Here is a 7,479-nt window from a genome sequence, read left to right as displayed (position 1 = left end):
GTCCCCCAGCCCCTCTGCCTGTCATGTCCAGGCGCCCAAGCCCGAGGTTCCCCGGCACCCCCCATGCGTGTCACGCGGCCCCCAGGAAATGCCGTGGCCATTTGTCTTTCCTGTCCCCGCGGTGACACCTGGGTGGCCGCCCGCAGCCAGCCCCAGGCCCTCCCGAGGAAAGGATCTCCCTGGACCGCCCCTTGTCACACTGGCCAGAAGGACAGATGGGTGCGGGGAGAGGGCAGGGCCAGGTCCCTCTTCCCTTGCTTTTGTTTTTCAAGGAAAGCTGAGAAAAGATGTGAGGAGCTGGGACTCGGGCTCCAGAAGCTGGGCCTCATCCGAGGACGCTGGTTCCTGACCTGTCTCCCTGACCGCCCACACCCGGAAAGGCATGAGCCCCATCCCTACAAGACACCCCACGAGGCCTTCAGAAGCAGAGGCTCCCACCCAGAAACCACCCAGGGCCCTGGGCATCAGATGCCAGCAGTGGGTCAGGACCAGGCATTGATCTGAGCCAGGAATCACCCCCAAAATGCCGCTGGGGGTTCCTGAGTGTTTGAGCCACAGCAAGCCTTTGAGATGATGGGGACAGGCTGAGGGCCTGGAGCGGAAGGACTCCTTTCTCGGGGATCCCCTGAGAGCGGTGTTCGGGGGTCTCCCTTCTCCCAGGACCGGGAGCCTGCCTGTCCGCACAGCCGTCGCAGTGCCCCCCTGCACCGGACTCCAGGCGCCCTAGGCCAGGCAGTGTCCCACTCACCCAAACGCCGTGGGATCCATGCGAGGCGGTGACATCCTGGGGCCTCTTGGCCTGCAGTGTAGGTCAGCTGTGGGGTGACAGAGGGATAAAATGAAGCCGGCCTTGGTGGTGCGCACCTGTAGTCCCAGCACTTGGAAGGCTGAGGCAGGAGGATCACTGGGAGTTTGAAACCAGCCTGGGCTACACAATGAGACTTTCTCAAAAAACAAAGAAACAAATAAACAACGAAAATAGAAAGATGGGTAAAATGAGCTGGAGCTAAGAAGTGCAGTGTTGGGGCTGGTGGGGCTGGCAGGGACAGCGGCTCCCGCGTCTTTGTTGTCCCACACAGTGCTGTCCCTGCATCCTTGTCAGACGAAACTGGCCTGACTCGGCCTCCTGGGTGCAAGTCAAGACCTTGCTGTGGGCCCCATGCACTGCGTGTGGCCTCTTGGCTGCTACCACACTGCAAACGTGCTGTTGGGGCTGAACGAGTTCATGCAGTGGGCACTCAGCGTCAGGGGGTTCCGTTATTTATTTACTTGTTTATTTTTGTGGTGCTGGTAATCAAACCCAGGGCCTCACACGTGCTAGACTGGGCTGCATCCCCCACTTCAGCAGCTATTGCTTTTGGTTTTGCTTTCCTTTCTTTCTTTCTTTCTTTTTCTTTCTTTCTTTCTTTCTTTCTTTCTTTCTTTCTTTCTTTCTTTCTTTCTTTCTTTCTTTAAGTATCAGCTAGCCAGGAATTTAGCTCAGTGGTTCTCCCACCTGCCTCATAAGTGCAAGGGCCCAAGTTCAATTTCTGGTACCAAAAAAGAAAAAGTATCAGTTTTGTATATTTTTTTTTTCCAAGATCTTGCCATGTCACTCAGAACAGCCTGTAACTCACTATGCAGCCCAGGATGGCTTTGAATTCATGGCGATCTTCCTGCCTCAGCCTTCCAAGTGCTGGGATCACAGGTGTGCGCCACCGCACCTGGTGCAACAGTTATTATTTTTGCCACTTGTTTCTGAGCAGGGAGGAATGGGACAGGAGTTGGAATGGCTCCTGTGCTGACCTGCCAGGATAGGTCTGTGGCTTGCCCTCCTGCATCTGCTCCCCGGCCTGCAGCCCTGGGACGGCAAGGAGCCATCCACACCATGCTGAGAGTGGTGGCTGCTACCCTCAGACCCTGGATGAGGCCGAGGAGGAAGGAAGGCAGAGGGCAAGGGGCTCAGCCTGCCCAAGGGAGATACTGCCTGCAACTGTCCCCAGGGAAAGGCATGGTGGGTACACCTGTGATCCAAGCACTGGGAGGCTGAGGCAGGAGGATCGCCATGAGTTAGAGGCTCAGGATGCCAGAGAAAAGATGCTCACTCTCCAGAGGATGCTCCCCCCGCACCCCGGAGCAGGTACCTCAGCCCCAGGGCTGCTCTCGGAGCTGGAGCTGTGAGCCTGGAGGTTCACTGTTTCCGGAACACAACTGAGCGCAGTGCGGGGTCACAGGACAGACAGAAAATCACTGGGGGGCTCAGAGTCTGCAGGACCTCGGCGCTTTTGATGCCTTTGCAGTGTTGCCCCAGAAAGCCGCCCATTTCTGCTCCTCCCGGGGCCTCTGCTTGCTAGCTTGAGCTGTGGCAATGATTTTCTCTACATTTCACAAGGCATCTATGTTTCAGCCTGCAAATCTTGAGCTACCGCTGCCGGTAAACATCTTTGGTAATTAATGACCCCTTCCTCCCTTCCTCCCTTCCTTCCGTTTTATTTATTTACCTCTCTATATCTCTACCTATTTCTATCTGTTTGTCTATTTACTGGTATTGGGGACTGAACCCCGGGCCTTTGGACTGAGCTACATCCCCAGGATGTTTTTACTTTTAAAAAATTTTTAAGACAGAGTCTCACTAAGTTGCTACATTGCACAGGCTGGGCTTGAACTTGTGATCTTCCTGCCTCAGCTTCCCAAAGCGCTGGGATTTTGCTTTTCTTTATTGAGATGAGGTCTTGCCATGTTGCCAGGCAGCCTCAAACTTGCAATCCTCCTGCCTCAGCCTCCCCAGCGCTGGGATTACAGGCCTGCACTGCTGTGCCCAGCCAGCACTAAAGGTCTTATTGGTAAAACGTCTGTCTAGTCACCAGACTGAGACAGCACTCACTCGCTTTCTCCGATCTGGGTTACACTTACCCGAGGGTCCTCCTGTGGCCGTAGTGACCTTCACACGACTGGCTGTCAGTCACCGTAGGACCAGGCCTATTTCACAGATGGGGAAAAAGAGGCTGAGGACGGGGACTCCTGAGGCTGCTGCTCACCTGCTCACACCCAGAGCCTGTTCCAAAGGAGGTGGTGAGCCCAGGAAGCACACGCTCGCTGCCCTGAGCCTCGGCCCCTTCCTGGGGTCCTCCCGACCGGGACCCCTGCAGAAGTGACACCCTCAGCCCTGGGCAAGGCCAAAGTACTACAGCCTACAGCACCCAAATCCCTGCATGCAGTGCACCTAGGATCAAAAAGAAAAAAAAAAAAAGCCAGGGATTTAGCTCAGCGGTTCGGTGGCCTGCCTTGCAAGTGCAAGAACCCGAGTTCAATCCCCGGTACCGCCCCCGCAAAAAGCCAGTGGTGGCACACGGCTGCTCTTCCAACACTTGGGAGGCTGAGGCAAGAGGACTGCCGTGCATTTGAGGCCAGCCTGGGCTACATAAAGAGACTGACCCTGTCTCAAAAAACCAAAACAACAACAAAAATACATCTGTACTAAACGTGCTAAGATATTTTTCTTGCCCTTAAACAGTATCTTGTAACCACTATTCATAGTATGCACATTGTTAAGCCTTGGGAGGAGTCTAAATGTCCCTTAAAGGACATAGTCGGTGCTTGCACAATTCCTGTGCCACTCATGTAAGGGACCAGAAAGGGCAGGATTTGGTAGCCTTGAGGGTCCTGGTGCCGTCCCCTGAGGTACCGAGGGACAACTCTACCCTTTTACGTCTGCCCGCCCAGCAGATTCAGAGACGAAGGTGTCTCCGGGGTCACCAGGCTCCCTTCGAGCCAGGAAACCACAGCTTCTGCCAGCCTCCTGCACTTCTCAGGGCACGAAGGGAGACCGGCTCTCTGGGCGTAGCTTCAGAGACCTGGCCAGTTTGTCAGGCTCCTAATCACCACACCAGGCTGTTCCATGAGAACTAGGGCTGGGAAGCGCCTTTTTCCGCTGGAGGAGTCACCCTTTTTTAAAATAAAAAACGCAAATAATGGGACCCATCGTGTTTCCCTCTTCCCCTTTGCTACCAGGAAACCCAGGGCCAGCATGAAGACATGATCAGTAATGGTCTGTCCAAATGGCCGCGCAGTGCGATGCTGGGCCACCTGCTGCCCTCTCCGAACTCAGCTTCTCCCTGTAAGAGGCTTGCTGTGCCCTCCTGGCACTGCTGGGACACTGTGTGCCCTTTTCATTGTTGTGTGGCACACGATGGGCCACCAAGGCCAGGGTGGCCTCCAGGTGGTTCTGGGCTCCTGCAGACCCAGCAGGCCTGGGACAAGGCCTGGCTGGAGGGCTGGAGACAAAGGACAAGATGCTGGTGAGGGCCACCTGGGTGCAGCCCCAGGTGGGCAGACCAGGGTGCCGAGCTTGGTTCTAGGTTCCAGTGGGCGCCCCCCAGAGACCTCAGGGGGAGTGGGAAAGCCCCGGAGTGGGCAGGGCTGGCATGGGGCACGGGGACATCGGCCCTGGCAGGGCACCCAGGCCACACTGAGGTGGGGCTGCAGTAGCCAAGCGCGGAGGACTAAACTGGGCAGACTGCGCCGTGTGTTCCACGGATACTGCGGCGAGGGTTCAAATCTTGCCAAAGGGAAGGCGACCAGGAGATGGAGGATGGTGTGATGTACTCGCGTCCCACGTCCCCGTGAGGAGAGTGACCCCTGCGTGCTGCCCAGGGTACTAACAAACATGAAAAAGGTTAAACCATTGCAGTGAAAGACTCACCGCCACACATGCCCCCAAATCTTCCTGGTTTCAAGTACGCTTGTCCCACGGTTCTTGCTGCTCCGGGATGCGGTCCCGGAAATCGTCCTTCCTGAGGGCTTTTCCCAGTTGCTTCAGTGTCCTGAATTGGTTCAGAAAGTTTATGGTAATTCCTGTCAAAGAGAAGCGCGTGGCTGCGTCCTCACCCGCCGTAGTCCGGCCCTGGAGACTCCTGGCTCTTCCCCGAAATCAAAATGACCACGAAAGAGAAATATTTGTAATCGATTCAGGGCATCCAGGCAGCCGGGACGGTCCAACCACAGACCCTCAGGGAGGAGCACCCCAGAGCTGCTGCAGGAAGCCGCAGGGACAATGGGACCCAGTGTTGGAAGCGAGGGGGAGGGTTTGAGGGGATTCTTGGCCGTTCGTCTCTTACGGTAGCACATTTTTTAACGTAAATCTTCACCGTATATTTTGATCACGTAGGGTGAGCCCGGCTGAGGGTTCCCAGGACGCACACCTCGCCCGGGGCACCCTTGGGTGCAGAACTCGGAGAAGAGACCCCTGATCGAAGACTGCCCTGCCCCCTCGCCTGGGTGTGCGGCCCTGGCAGCCCGTGCCCTCCGGCCCGGAGCATCTCGCCCTGGTTACTGCTGGGGGAGCTGGGCCCGGCTCCCAGAAGGGGAAGATCCCAGACGCGGGACGGGGCGGGCTCTGGCTCCCGGCTCAATTGGGGGTATAATCGTTACTATTATTTATAACGTGCTCTTGAACCCCGGCCAGGAGGCCGTGTTCGCAGCCCGCCCGACGCAGGCAGGCGTTAAATAATTCAACCAACGCGCTAATCGGGCGGCGCAGCTCCGGGCGGGCGCCACGTCCTCGGTTCTGGGTGCTGATATTTTGGGGGTGAAATATGACCATTTTTACGGCCAAAGACATCAGAGCTCCAAAGGGGGAGAAACGAAGAAGGGAAAAGGAGAGGAGGGCCGCTCCCAGGTTTCCCTCCGACGGCCTTCGCGGCCTGCTAAAGTTTCTCCGGACTCGAGAAGATTTACAAATCCCCTGCCCGTCCGAGCTCCGCGGGACACTTAAGTCATTGAGAAATGGGAGGCCTCCCCCGGGATCCCGCGGGGCCCCAACGAGCAGAATGCCTAATGACTTTTTTTGAAGTCGAGGTCAAGGTTTTTTAAATAAAACAATCTGTATTAATGCAGTTTCCTCTCCGGCTGCGGCACTGGACCCCCGCCTTCTGGAAGCGGGAGGCCGGTGAGGCGAAGGGCTTCGTTTTTCTCCCTCTGGACAGCGGCTCCCTAATGAGCTAGATTTATTTAAGAATCTGTACATCATCACCTCGTCCAGGCCTCCGACGGGACCCAGGCTCGCCCTGCCCATGTGTTTCAGGTTAGCGGGCTGCATGGACGCCCCCTGGGCCGCAGGTCTCCCCTGTCCCTCCCGGGGACCTAGACGCTGACGTGTGTCCCCCCCCCGGGCCCCCACCAGCTCCGACCGCCTGGCTCCTCCTCTTTCAGACCCGACCCTCCACCCGATCCCCATCCTGTCCCCCACATTCTCGGGGTGCTCCTTCAGGAGTTATGGCTATGGCTCCCCCAACACAGAGTGGAGTTCCAGTCCAGAGAGTGCTACTTGCTGCCCAGGCAGTGGGCTGCTATTCAGAATCCCCCAGGCTTTGAGCCTTTTTATTTGGATTTCTTTGTTTGAGACGGGGTCTCACTGTGGAGTTCAGGCTGGCCTCGAGCTCACTATGCATCCCAGGCTGACCTCAAACTTACAGAGATCCTCCCGCCTCAGCCTCCGCAGTGATGGGATGACAGGAGTGCGCCACCACACCAAGTGTCTTCCAGCCTTTACCAGTCGTTTGTGTCATGTGGCCCTAAGCAGAGCAAGGCCGTGCAGGGCATGTCAGGGCCTCCATCCGCCTGACCCAGGCCCATAATGCGCAGCCATTTCTCCAGGGAGAGCCGGGTCACCACCCTCTCTGCACCGGGAGCTGTAGCAGGGCTGGGGGACAGGACCCACTCTGCTCCCACCCAGGCTGCACAGACACTTGGGGTTGAGCTGTGCTACCCAAGGTACTGGGGTGCAGTCGCAGGGCTGGGTGCTGGGGTGGAGGGGTGAGCTGACCCGGGAGGTCGTTACACTGACACTGGGAGAGTGAAGGGATGGGAAGCCGGATGCAGAGGCTTGTGGTGCACGCCTGTCACCCCAGCATTTGGGAGGCTGAGGCAGGAGGATTGCAGGTTCAGGGCCAGCCTGGAACACAGTGAGCCTCTGTCTCAAACAATAAAACAAAACAAAGAGCGAGAAGATCAGGGGCCCTTGGGGGCTAAGGGAGGTGTGGGGGGAAGGGCTCCTCTAGGAAAGGAGGAGCCGCACTCTGCAGGCACGGTGCCTCAGTTTCCCCTCCATGCTGTGGAGCTTGAGTCAAATCTTTAAACTGTTGCGCAGACCCCGAGGATCTCAGACGTCTGTCACGCAGATCTGTGCTAAGCCCCTTCCTCTGCCTGCTCTGGCTGGACCCCAGGGCCCAGCCGTCCGGGTTAGGTGTCCCCCTGGAGAGGTCCCTGTGGGGCAAAGATACCCGGAAGCACAGGGGCTGGAGCCAGCTTTTAGGAGCCCACGCTGGGTTTAGGGAGGAAGAGAGCGTGCAGAGGCGGCCTGCGCAGGCTCCCGAGTCTGTGTCACCCCGAGACTGTCCATGGAGCCCCGGCTGGCAGGGGCTGGGAGCGGCTCGGGTGCTGATGAACCGAAGTGGAGAAGCAGGGGCAGGCAGCACCTTTAAGGCCGGGCCAGGGTCGGCG

This window comes from Fukomys damarensis, unplaced genomic scaffold (assembly GCF_012274545.1).
Source record: "Fukomys damarensis isolate Sample0158 unplaced genomic scaffold, DMR_v1.0_HiC HiC_scaffold_36, whole genome shotgun sequence".
NCBI lineage: Eukaryota > Metazoa > Chordata > Mammalia > Rodentia > Bathyergidae > Fukomys > Fukomys damarensis.
The sequence above is the reverse complement of the archived record's forward strand: the minus strand, read 5'-3'. Positions refer to the sequence as shown.